The 13,613-nt window shown below is 39.2% G+C and overlaps 1 protein-coding gene across 1 annotated transcript in view; it reads right to left on the bottom strand.

The window, feature by feature from the left end:
• LOC133561775 (glutamate receptor ionotropic, NMDA 2D) overlaps positions 1 to 12,197 on the bottom strand; it is a 189,117-nt gene extending 176,920 nt beyond the window's left edge. The window contains exon 1 of the mRNA XM_061915303.1: positions 11,910 to 12,197. The gene's annotated coding sequence lies outside the window, so the exon portion shown is untranslated. The remainder of the gene's footprint in view (positions 1 to 11,909) is intronic.
• Positions 12,198 to 13,613: the final 1,416 nt, after the last annotated feature.

The raw sequence follows: 13,613 nt of genomic DNA, 5'->3' as shown, positions 1-13,613 counted from the left end.
CATAAAGCTTATATATATGTATGTATGTATGTATATACTTTCAAAACAAAGCCAAAAAGCTTACATATATATATATATATATATATATATATATATATATATATATATATATATATATATATATATATATATATATATATATATATATATGGATGTATATATAGATATACATATATATATATATATATACATCCATATATATATTTATATATGGATGTATATATATATATGTATATATATGTATATCTATATATACATCCACATATATATATATATATATATATATATATATATGTATATATATGTATATCTATACATACATCCATATATATATATATATATATATATATATATATATATATATGGATGTATATATAGATATACATATATATACATATATATATATATATATATACATCCATATATATATATATATATATATATATATATATATATATTTATATGTATATTTTTACCTATATTACAACCTTTATTTTGTCCCATATTTAATACAATGCAGTATTATGGAAAGATCCTTGTGACCTCTGCAAAAAAATGGTCAGATTCACTCGCTCTCACCCAGCTTTGTCCGTCCCCTCTGAGTTTACGCACTTTCAGTGAACCCCCGCGCCAAACATTTGCAGCTACTCAATAACTCCACTCTTTCAGGTTTGTCGATGGATTCATGTGAACTGTGAGTTAACATTTAAAAAGAGCATTGAGTAGTGATGCAAATATACAAAAGCCAAAAGTTGTCACGTTGTGTTACATGGCCTTTCCTTTTAACAACACTCAGTAAAGGTTTGGGAACTGAGGAGACACATTTTTGAAGTGGAATTATTTCCCATTATTTCTTGATGTACAGCTTAAGTTGTTCAACAGTCTCCCTTCTGCACACATTTTCAAAAGGACACAGTTCCGGACTACAGGCAGGCCAGTCTAGTAACTGCACTCTTTTACTACGAAGCCACGCTGTTGTAACACGTGGCTTGGCATCGTCTTGCCGAAATAAGCAGGGGCGTCCATAACAATGTTGCTTGGATGGCAACATATGTTGTTCCAAAACCTGTATGTACCTTTCAGTATTAATGGTGACTTTACAGATGTGTAAGTTAGCCATGCCTTGGGCACTAATACACCCCCATACCATCACACATGCTGCTTTTTACACTTTGCGCCCAGAACAATCCGGATGGTTCAGTCCCTCGTTGTTCATGACAACACGACGTCCACAGTTTCCGAAAACAATATGAAATGTGGACTCGTCAGACCACAGAACACTTTTCCACTTTGAATCAATTCATCTTAGATAAGCTCTCGCCCATCGTAGCCGGCAGCTGTTCTGGGTGTTGTTGATAAACGGCTGTGGCATTGCAAAGTAGAGTTTTAACCTGCACTTACAGATGAAACCACCAACTGTAGTGACTGACAGTGGTTTTCTGAAGTGTTCCTGAGCCCATGTGGTGATATCCTTTACACACTGATGTCTCTTTTTGATGCGGTACTACCTGAGGGATGGAAGATGCGTAGTATCATGACTTACGTGCAGTGATTTCTCCACATTCTCTGAACATTTTGATGATATTACGGAGCTTATATGGTGAAATCCATAAATTCCTTGCAATAGCTGCTTGAGAAATGTTGTTCTTAAACAATTTGCTCAGGAATTTGTCAACAAAGTGGTGACCCTCACCCCGTCCTTGTTTGTGAACGAGTGAGCATTTCACGGAAGCTGCTTTTATACCCAATCATGGCACCCACCTGTTCCCAATTAGCCATGTTCACCTGCGGGATGTTCCAAATAAGTGTTTGATGAGCATTCCTCAATCTTTTTTGACACTTGTGCCAGCTTTTTTAAAACATATCGCAAGTCATCGTGCAATATTCACATTAGCTTACCAACAACTTCTTCAAATGCATTCATGTAACATATGTCGTGTCCTCGTTTCGAAAAATGGAAGAAAAACTGTGAATAAAGTGAATTTTTGTACATTTAAATAATGTAAAATAAATACTGTATATAAGCCCTACCCACTACATTTTAGGGGGGGAAAACGTTTTTTTCCAGACCTATAAGCCTCACCTGACTATAAGCCGCAGATATATACGTTGTTAAATTAGTTTTTTACACATAAATATTTTGTAAATGTTTTACATACTTTGATTGTTTCCAAACGGTGTCTGTGACAAGCCAGTAAAATGGCTGATCCGACAAAACAGAAGCCAACTAGCTGCGCAAGCTCGCTCTCCAATCAGCTAAATGGATCCAAAAACTCTACGGTGACATTTTGGTGAATTTACTGTGGGATTTGTCAAACTGAAACAATACAAAAAGAATGCGATAGAAAGTTAATAATACTAACACAGACACTTGTTTGATAACATATTAGCAAACAATAACGACGCTTACTTGCATGAAAACACTCCTACAGACGTCACACCTGGGACGGTTTAGTAAGTACGGATTGTTTTAGTTATATTGCAAAACCAATAAATGTCGCTTGGGGCGATAAATGAAGGATCCATATGAGTAAAAACGCTATGGACAGATAGAAGGACGGTACTTGGGAGGACACTGCAGCACCCGCAGTGAGCAAACTCCTCCAAAAGATGGTGCTGTAGCACAAACTATTGTATTGTTTTCTTCAACAAATGTAAAAATCCATAAATTGGCTGCACCGTTTTCTAAGCCACAGTGTTCTAAGTGTAGGGAAAAATTGTCGAGTTACGGTCTCGGAATCGGGGTTAAGCATTTTGCAATGCGGTCTGCTGAAAATGATTGAAAGTGCTACCCTGCAATGGTGGTCAAAATGGGAATTGCCCAAAAAAAAAAAAAAAATGCAACAACTTCCAACTGTAAAAAATTTAGATGAGTCGTTTTCATAAAAAAAAAAGTGCGATACTGCTTTTGAAAAATTATTCTACTTTTGAGGACGAGGACTAGCTAAACATGCGAGGAGGATACAGTAGCTCACTGCTAACCCAAATATCAGCTGTAACGATACCAAGTGTAAGAGTGTATATAGTTGATACTACACAATGACTACATCGATATTTTTTAGCATCACAACCTTTTGTTTAGTTGTTGTTATTTACAAAAATCAGGAAATAATTCCGTTAACACAGGAAAACTTTAATAAGAAAGGGTGGAAATAGGGCTTTGGAAAACCAGGAATTCTGGAAAATCCTGGATTTTTTATGAATTTGGGGAAAAAAAAGTAGTTTAAATTTCCAGGATGAGTGAAATATGTTGAAGGTGGAAAGGTTTGAACGGGTTGAAAAATGTGAAATTGGGGGCAGTTTGAAAAATGTCCAATTCATTTTGAATGAGATAAAATGTCCCGGAAAACCTGGAATTCTGGGAAGTCTGGGAATTTGGGGAAATTTGTCAAGAGAAAGCTTGTGTTTCCCGCATAGGCTGAACAGTTTGAAATTGGAAGAGTTTGAATCAGACAAAAAAATGTGGGAGTTTCAATTTGAGAACTTTGAAAAATATCCCATTCATTTCAACAGGAATTTCCCCAAATTTGGGAAATTTGGGCAAAAAAGGGAATTTTTCAGAAAATGGTAAAAAAATGTAAAAAAATAAAAAAAAACTTGAATTTTCTGAATGAGTTGAAATGGTTGGTGTTTAGAATTTTTCAAATTGGTCAAGAAATGTTGAAGTAACAACATGTTGAATTGAGAAATGGCTGTCTGGAATTTCGGGAAAACCGGGAATTTTTCCAGTTAAAAAAAAGATATACTTTTTTTTGTCCTGAATAAGAGGAATGTTTTGATGGTGGAACGGTTGAAGTGGGTTAAAAAATGTGGAAGGAGTAGTCACCAGGAAAAAGGTTGGAAAACCAGGAATTCTGGAAAATCCTGGAATTTATTTTAACTTGGAAAAAGACCAGTTTAAATTTCCAAGATGAATGGAATGTTTTGAAGGTAGAATGGTTGTAACGAGTTAAAAAATGTGGAAATGGTGAAAGTTTGAAAAATGTCCAATTAAATTTGAATGGGAAAAAATGTTCCGGGAAACCTGGAATTCTAGGAAATCTGGGAATTTGGGGGAATTTGTCAAGAAAAGCTTGTGATTCCTGCATAGGCTGAACAGTTTGAAATTGGAAGAGTTTGAATCAGACAAAAAAAAAATGTGGGAGTTGAGGAACTTTTGAAAAATGTCCCATTCATTTCAATGGGAATTTCCCCAAATTTTGGGAATTTCTGGAAAAAATAGATTTCTTTGGAAAATGGTAAAAAAAAAAACTTGAATGTTCTGAATGAGTTTAAATGGTTGGTGTTCAGAATTTTTCAAATTGGTCAAGAAATGTTGAAGTAGCAACATGTTGAATTGAGAAATGGCTGTCTGGAATTTTGGGAAAACCGGGAATTTTTTCAGTTAAAAAAATGTACTGTTTTTTGTCCTGAATAAAAGGAATGTTTTGATGGTGGAGCGGTTAAAGTGGGTTAAAAAATGTGGAAGGAGTAGTCACCAGGAAAAAGGGGGGGAAACCAGGAATTCTGGAAAGTCCTGGAATTTATTTTAACTTGGAAAAAGACCAGTTTAAATTTCCAAGATGAATGCAATATTTTGAAGGTGGCATGGTTGTAACGAGTTAAAAAATGTGGAAATGGTGAAAGTTTGAAACATTTCTAATTAAATTTAAATGGGAAAAAATGTCCCGGAAAACCTGGAATTCTGGGAAATCTGGGAATTTGGGGGAATTTGTCAAGAAAAGCCCGCGATTCCTGCATAGGCTGAACAGTTTGAAATTGGAAGAGTTTGAATCAGACCAAAAAAATGTGGGAGTTTCAGTTTGAGAACTTTGAAAAATATCCCATTCATTTCAACTGGAATTTCCCCAAATTTTGGAAATCTGGGGAAAAAAAGGGAATTTTTCGGAAAATGGTAAAAAAAAATAAAAAATAAAAAAAAATAAAAAACTTGAATTTTCTGAATGAGTTGAAATGGTTGGTGTTTAGAATTTTTCAAATTGGTCAATAAATGTTGAAGTAGCCACATGTTGAATTGAGAAATGGCTGTCTGGAATTTCGGGAAAACCGGGAATTTTTCTAGTTAAAAAAAAAATAAACTTTTTTTTTGTCCTGAATAAGAGGAATGTTTTGATGGTGGAACGGTTGGAGTGGGTTAAAAAATGTGGAAGAAGTAGTCACCAGGAAAAAGGGTGGAAAACCAGGAGTTCTGAAAAATCCTGAAATTCATTTTAACTTGGAAAAAGACCAGTTTAAATTTCCAAGATGAATGGAATGTTTTGAAGGTGGAATGGTTTTAACAATTTAAAAAATGTGGAAATGGTGAAGTTTGAAAAATGTCCAATTAAATTTGAATAGGAAAAAATGTCCCGGAAAACCTGGAATTCTGGGAGATCTGGAAATGTTTTGAATTTTTCAAGGGAAAAGCCCGCGATTCCCGCATAGGCTGAACAGTTTGAAGTTAGAACAGTTTAAATCAGATTTAACAAAAAGGGGAATTGTGGAACTTTCAAAAATGTCCCATTCATTTAAATGGGAATTTCCCCAATTTTGGGGAATTTCGGGAAAAAAGGGAATTATTTCAGAAAACTGGTTAAAAAAACAAAACTTGAAAGTTCTGAATTTGTTGAAATGGATGGTGTTTAGAATTTTTCAAATCGGTCGAGTTGAAGTAGTAACATGTTGAATTGAAAAATGGTATATTACGGAATTCCTGAAAATTTGGGAAAACCGGGAATTTTTGCAGTTCAAAAAAACAACTTTCTTTTTTTTTTTAATCCTAATCAAGAAGAATGTTTTTGAGGCTGGAACGGTTGAAGTGGGTTGAAAAATGTGGAAGGAGTAGTCGCCAGAAAGGGAAAAAAAAGGTGGAAATAGGACTTGGGAAAATCGGGAATTCGGGAAAATGCTGGAATTTTTTTAACTTGAAAAAAGGGTAGTTTTATTTTCCAGAATGACGAAATGTGTTGAGGTTGGAATGATTTGAACAGGTATAAAAATGTGGAAATAGTGGGAAGTTTGAAAAATTGCCAATTAATTTTGAATGGGAAAAAATGTCCCGGAAAACCTGGAATTGTGGGAAATGAATAATAATAATAATTTTAATAATAATAATAATAATAACAAAATATGTTTTATTTGTGGAGTTTGTCCTATCTGATGTCTGAAGGACACGCTGAAGGTGATGTCTGAGGTTGATTAATGATAAAATAATTAATGACTGGACACATAAATGCTGTCAAAGAAGGTTCCAGAACAAAGTGAACAATCACTGCTTCATCGACGACACTTGTAGGGCGGGTGGGGGTAAGGGGGGGGGGGGGGGGGGGTCGCACAAAAGCAGCGACCTCTGATCTCGTTAAAGGCTAATTGGGGCTCTATGCTAATTAGCCTCACCTTAATGAGTGAACATTTTTTTGGAGGGGGGGGGGGGGGGCAAGAGAATCTAATGCAGGAGTGTCAGACGCCTTTTTGTCCAGGGCTACAACAAAATGATGTTTGGCCTCAGGGGGCCGCAATTAATTGATGTGGCAGACTTTGTAAAATGACCTGGCGGACCAAGTTGAGTGACAGGGAGGGGCCTATTTAAATGATGTGATAGATCACGTTGAATGACAAGGGGGGGCCACTTTAAATGAGTTGAAAGACCACTTTAAATTATGTGGCCCACAACATAAAATGAGGTGGCAGGTTACATTGAATGACACGGAGAGCCTTTTTAAATGATGTGACGGACAACATTATTAAGAGGTGGACCTCACTGAATGACAAGGCAGGCCACAATAAAAGACGTGACGGGTCACTTTAAATGATGTGGTGGACCACGATAAATTATGTTTTGGACCGATTTAAACGATGTGATGGACCCAAAATAAATGATGTGATGGACCAAAATAAACGACGTGGTGGACCACTAGAAATGATGTGGTGGACCGCAATAAATGACGTGGTGAACCAATTTAAATGATGTGGTGGACCACATTAAATGGTGTGATGGACCGCTTTAAATGATGTGATGGACCCAAAATAAATGATGTGATGGACCAAAATAAACGACGTGTTGGACCACTAGAAATGATGTGGTGGACCGCAATAAATGACGTGGTGAACCGATTTAAATGATGTGATGGACCACATTAAATGGTGTGATGGACCACAATAAATGTTGTGGTGTACCACAATAATGACGTGGCGGACCGCAATAATTGATATGATGGACCACTTTAAATGATGTGATGGACCACAATACACGATGTGCTGGACCACTTTAATTATGTATTGGACTACCTTAAATGATAAGATGAACCACAATAAATGATGTGGTGTACCACAATAATGATGTGATGGGCCACAATAAATGACATGGTGGACAACATTAAATAAGGTGGTGGACCACGCTAAATGGCCTATCGGACCACTTTAATTGACGTGGTGGACCACAATAAATGATGTGGTGGATCACAATAATGATGTGGTGGACCACGTTAAATGATGTGATGGACAACATTAAATGACATGGAGGGGCACATTAAATTATGTGGTGGACTAAACTAAATGAGGTGGTGGACCACAATAATGATGTTGTGGACCACATTAAATGATGTGGTGGAACATGCTAAATGGCCTATCGCACCACATTAATTGACGTGGTGGACCACAATAAATGATGTGATGGACCACGTTGAATGATGTAATGGACCACGTTAAATGACATGGAGGGGCACCTTAAATTATGGGGTGGACCATTTTAAATGATGTGATGGGCCACAATAAATGACATCATGGACCACATTAAATGATGTGGTGGACCACAATAATGATGTGATGGGCCACTTTAAATGACATGGAGGGGCACATTAAATTATGTGGTGGACTAAACTAACTGACGTGGTGGACCACTATAAATAATGTGGTGGACCACAATAAATGATGTGATGGACCACATTGAATGATGTAATGGACCACATTAAATGACATGGAGGGGCACCTTAAATTATGTTGTCGACCATTTCAAATGATGTGATGGGCCACAATAAATGACATCATGGACCACATTAAATTATGTGGTGGACCACAATAATGATGTGATGGGCAACTTTAAAGGACATGGTGGACCAGGTTAAATGACATGGAGGGGCACATTAAATTATGTGGTGGACTAAACTAAATGATGTGGTGGACCACTATAAATGACGTGATGGACCACATTAAATGATGTGATGGACCATACTAAATGATGGGGTGGACCACGTTAAATGTTTTGGATGACCACATTAAATGATGTGGTGGACCAAATTAAATATTTTGGTGGACCACAAAAATGTTGTGATGGACCACAATAAATGATGTGGTGGACCACTTTAAATAAGGTGGTGGACCACACTAACTAGCCTATTGGACCACGTTAATTGACATCGTGGACCACAATAAATGATGTGATGGACCACTTTAAATAATGTGATGGGCCACAATAAATGATGTGATGGACCACATTAAATGATGTGATGGACCAAATTAAATGATGTGGTGGACCACAATAATGATGTGGTGGACCACAATAAATGATGTCGTTGACCACATTAAATGCTGTGGTGGACCACAATAAATGATTTGATGGGCCAAATTAAATGACAGGGTAGACCACCCTTAATGACATCGAGGGGCACGTTAAGTTATGTGGTGGACTAAACTAAATGATGTGGTGGACCACATTAAATGACGTGATGGAGCACAATAAATGATGTGATGGACCACATTAAATGATGTGATGGACCAAATTAAATGATGTGGTGGACCACAATAATGATGTGGTGGACCACAATAAATGACATGGAGGGGCACGTTAAGTTATGTGGTGGATTAAATTAAATGATGTGGTAGACCACTTTAAATAATGTGATGGGCCACAATAAATGATGTCGTGGACCACATTAAATGTTGTGGTGGACCACAATAAATGATGTGATGGGCCAAATTAAATGACAGGGTAGACCACCCTTAATGACATTGAGGGGCACGTTAAGTTATGTGGTGGACTAAACTAAATGATGGGTGGACCACGTTAAATGACGTGATGGACCACAATAAATGATGTGATGGACCACATTAAATGATGTGGTGGACCACAATAATGATGTGGTGGACCACAATAAATGACATGGAGGGGCACGTTAAGTTATGTGGTGGATTAAATTAAATGACGTGGTGGACCACTTTAAATAATGTGATGGGCCACAATAAATGATGTCGTGGACCACATTAAATGCTGTGGTGGACCACAATAAATGATGTGATGGGCCAAATTAAATGACAGGGTAGACCACCCTTAATGACATTGAGGGGCACGTTAAGTTATGTGGTGGACTAAACTAAATGATGTGGTGGACCACATTAAATGACGTGATGGACCACAATGAATGATGTGATGGACCACATTAAATGACGTGATGGACCACAATGAATGATGTGATGGACCATATTAAATGATGGGTTGGACCAAATTAAATATTTTGGTGGACCACAATAAGTGATATGATGAACCAAGTTGAATGATGTGTTGGACCACAATAAATGTTTTGGTGGACCACACTAAATGACGTGGTGGACCACATTAAATGTTTTGGTGGACCAAATTCAATTACTGGTTGGACCACGTTAAATCAATCAATCAATCAATGTTTACTTATATAGCCCTGAATCATGAAGTGATGGACCACATTAAATGACGTGGTGGACCACATTAAATGAAGTGATGGACCACATTAAATGTTGTGGTGGATTACAATACATGAGGTGGTGATCCACATTGAATGGCCTTTCGGACCACTTCAAATGATGTGGTGGACCACTTAAATAATGTGATGGACCACTTTAAATGATGTGGTGGACCACTTTAAATGATGTGGTGGACCACGTTAAATGATGTGATGGACCACATTAAATGATGTGATGGACCACAATAAATGATGTGGTGGACCACGTTAAATGATGTGGTGGATCACAATAAATGACGTGGAGAACCACAATAAAGGATGTGGTGGACCACATTTAAATGGGGTGGTGGACCACATTAAATGGCCTATCGGACCACCTTAATTGACGTGGTGGACCACATTAAATGATGTGATGGACCACAATAAATGATGTGGGGGACCACAATTAAGGACGTGGCGGACCACATTAAATGAGGTGGTGGACCATATTAAATGATGTGGTGGACCACATTAAATGAGGTGGTGGACCATTTTAAATAATGTGGTGGACCACGTTAAATGATGTGTTGGATTACAATAAATTTTGTGGTGGACCACAATAAATGTTTTAGTGGACCACGTTAAATGATGGGATGGACCATTTTAATAATGTGATGGACCATTTTAATGACGTGGTGGACCACAATAAATGATGTGGTGGGACAAAATAAATGTTTTAGTGGACCACATTAAATGATATGCTGGACCACATTAAATGATGTGATGGATAATTTTAATGATGTGGGGCCACAATAAATGTTTTGGTGGACCACATTAAATGATGTAATGGACCACTTTAATGATGTGGTAAACCACTTTAAATGATGTGGTAGACCACGTTAAATATTGTAGTGAACCACAATAAATGACATGGAGGGACACGTTAAATTATTTGGTGGACTAAATGAAATTATGAGTTGGTCCACATTAAATGTTGTGGTGACCACAATAAATGATGTAGTGGACCACAATAAATGACGTGGTGGGGCCACATTAAATGACCAGCTCGTGGGTCCGTGATGATGACTTCTGTTTTGTTTAATCAGCCATTTTACTGCCTTGTCACAGACACCATTTGGACACAATTAAGGTTTAATAAATAAACATTTGCAGACTATTCTTATCCAAAAAACCCTTTCACAACTTGCATACCTGCGACTAACAGACTATACGCATCAACAAATAAAGACTTCGCTGCTAGAAGGCGGCGCTCGCCGTCCAGCGCTGCTCTGCAGCAGCACCTGTGGGTGCACTGGAGCTGATTGAAATGGATATCAGCTCCTTTTTTTTTTTTTCCCCCCTCTCCTTCCCCAACTATCCATTCTGCGTAAGCGCAGGTATAGCCCGCTGCGTGCGCTCTCACACTCCCAATCACTGCGGTGAATCTCCAACACACACACACACACACACACACACACACACACACTGCTCTCGTGGTGAAGACGAGGGTGGTCATTCTCACGATGGTGATTCTTGTTGCCGCTCCGCTCGAGTACAACCAGGCCGTGGGGAAAAAAAAGTTGCGTGTGTGTGTGTGCATGTGTGCGTGTGCGTGTGTGTGACAGTTTCCAATTTTTAAAAAAAGGCAAACAAAGCCGGCCGCCGCATCTGCGAGTGAGGAAACATTCCTCGGTGGCAACGGCGAGCGCTTCCCTCACGCCCAAATATCCCGCCAATATTGTCGGGTGCATGGGGGGGGGGTGGAATCTTGCGGCTTTTTTTTTTTTTCGCACACACACACTCTCACACACACACACAAATGAGCATCATCAGACATGATGAAGCATCTGCAGCGGCGCAGCATCAGCACCAGTATCCCCATCAGCATCCTCCTCGCCTTATAAGACTTCCCGCTCGCAAAATACCTCGCCAACCTTTTGATTCATGACTCAACAGTGTGTGTGTGTGTGTGTGTGTGTGTGTGTGTGTGTGTGTGTGCGTGAGTGTGTGTGTGTGTGTGTGTGTGTGTGCAACATGGTGAGTTGGCAGCAATGACAGAAGGGTCAATGCTTCAGTGCGCCAGCCGCTTGAACCTCAACAACACCCGGCCGCTGTCCGTCTCCAACGGCGACGGCTGTCCCTCTCCTCCGCACTGCAATTAACCCAACATGTGTGTGTGTGTGTGCGTGTGTGTGTGTGTGTGCAAAGACGATTGCGTATAAAAAAAAAGGCACTTACTGTTTTTCACCAGCCTGTCCCCCCTCTTTCCCTGCGTCCCGCCATCCTTTTTTTCACATCCTTCCCGTTTGGCGGTATCCGTTTGTGCGCGAGCGTGCGCGCGCGTGTGTGTGTGTGTCACACACGCTCACGCGCACACACACGCTCACACACACACCCCGGGAAAATAGCTCCCCTAAACATACATGTATGTTCTACATGCATCCGGGCGATCTGGTCCCCCCTCTCTCTCTCGCTCTCTCTCTCGCTCTCTCGCACACACACACACACACAAACACACACTCTCCCTCTTTGGCTGTTCTTTGGTTAAAATTCAGTATATGCCCCCCCCCCCCCACCACCAACATCACCACCACCCCCCCGGTCACCTAGCAACCGTCAACCTCTCTCTCTCTCCCCCCCCATCCCTCCCTGCCTCCATCACCGGCGACACGTGTTGAATGCTAAACTTAGCGGAGCAGAATAAAATTAATAAAAGGGATGGAGGCTCCGCGCGGCGCCCTCCTCCTCCCCTCTCCCTCGCTTTCACTCCTGCTCGTATCATAATGCAATATAAATATTTACTAGAAGCACTCAGCCCTCTCATTGCTACCCCCCCCCCCCCTTCCCCCCGGCCCCGCCTCCTTCTCCTCTCTTCTGCATTAACCCCTCCCCTCCTTCGCTCGTCCGTCCGTCCGTCCGTCCCCTTCCTGCCTCCCTAAGCAACATGGAGACTCCGCACCGACGCCAAATTGTATTTTCTTCAAGAGACGACAAAAATCGTGCACATTACCTTCCTGCTCTTCCTACCGTTCCTGCATGAGCGTGCGCACCAAAAAAAAAAAAAAAAAATGTTGAGTCATTTTGGATAACCCATTTTTTGGGGTTGCTCGTGTTGACTTGGAATTTTGGGTTATTTACATTGTCTGGGTCATAGGTTGTATTTTTAAATAAATAAATGGGTTGTACTTGTATTGCGCTTTTCTCAAGGTACTCAAAGCGCTTTGACACTACTTCCACATTTACCCATTCACACACACATTCACACACCGATGTGGGGAGCTGCTATGCAAGGCGCTAACCAATTTCTGGGTTGTCAGGGTTATGCACCATATTTGGGTTGTTTTTCAGCGAGTAAAGCATTTTTGGGGTTGCTCGTGTTGACCTAAAATTAGGGATTATTTTTATGAGTAACCCATTGTCTGGGTTAAAGGTTATATTATCAACCCAATTTATGGGTTGTCAAGTGTATGCATCATATCTGTTTTTTTTTTTTTTTTAGAGAGTAAACCAATTTTGGAGTTGCTCGTGTAGACTTAGATTTTTGGGTTATTTTCTTAATGAGTAACCCATGGTCTGGGTTACAGGTTATATGATCATCCCAATTTATGGGTTGTCAAGGTTATGCACCACATCTGGGTTGTTTTTGAGAGAATAAACCATTTTACACAAAACAATGCATGAAATACAGAAAATTATGAATGAAATACCAAAGATAATGAATGGAATACCCAAAATGATGAATGTAATACACAAAATAATGCATAAAATAGACAAAATAATAAATGAAATACACAAAACAATAAATTAAATACACAAAATAATAAATGTTTATTATTAAATAAATGCCCCTCTCCTACTCCTCCTCCTCTCTTCTGCATTAACCCCTCCCCTCCTTCACTCATCCGTCCGTCCTCTTCTTGCCTTCCTAAGCAACATGGAAAC

Source organism: Nerophis ophidion, linkage group LG11 (genome assembly GCF_033978795.1).
Source record: "Nerophis ophidion isolate RoL-2023_Sa linkage group LG11, RoL_Noph_v1.0, whole genome shotgun sequence".
NCBI lineage: Eukaryota > Metazoa > Chordata > Actinopteri > Syngnathiformes > Syngnathidae > Nerophis > Nerophis ophidion.
Note: the sequence above shows the minus strand (reverse complement) of the source record. Positions and strands in the feature narration are given on the sequence as shown.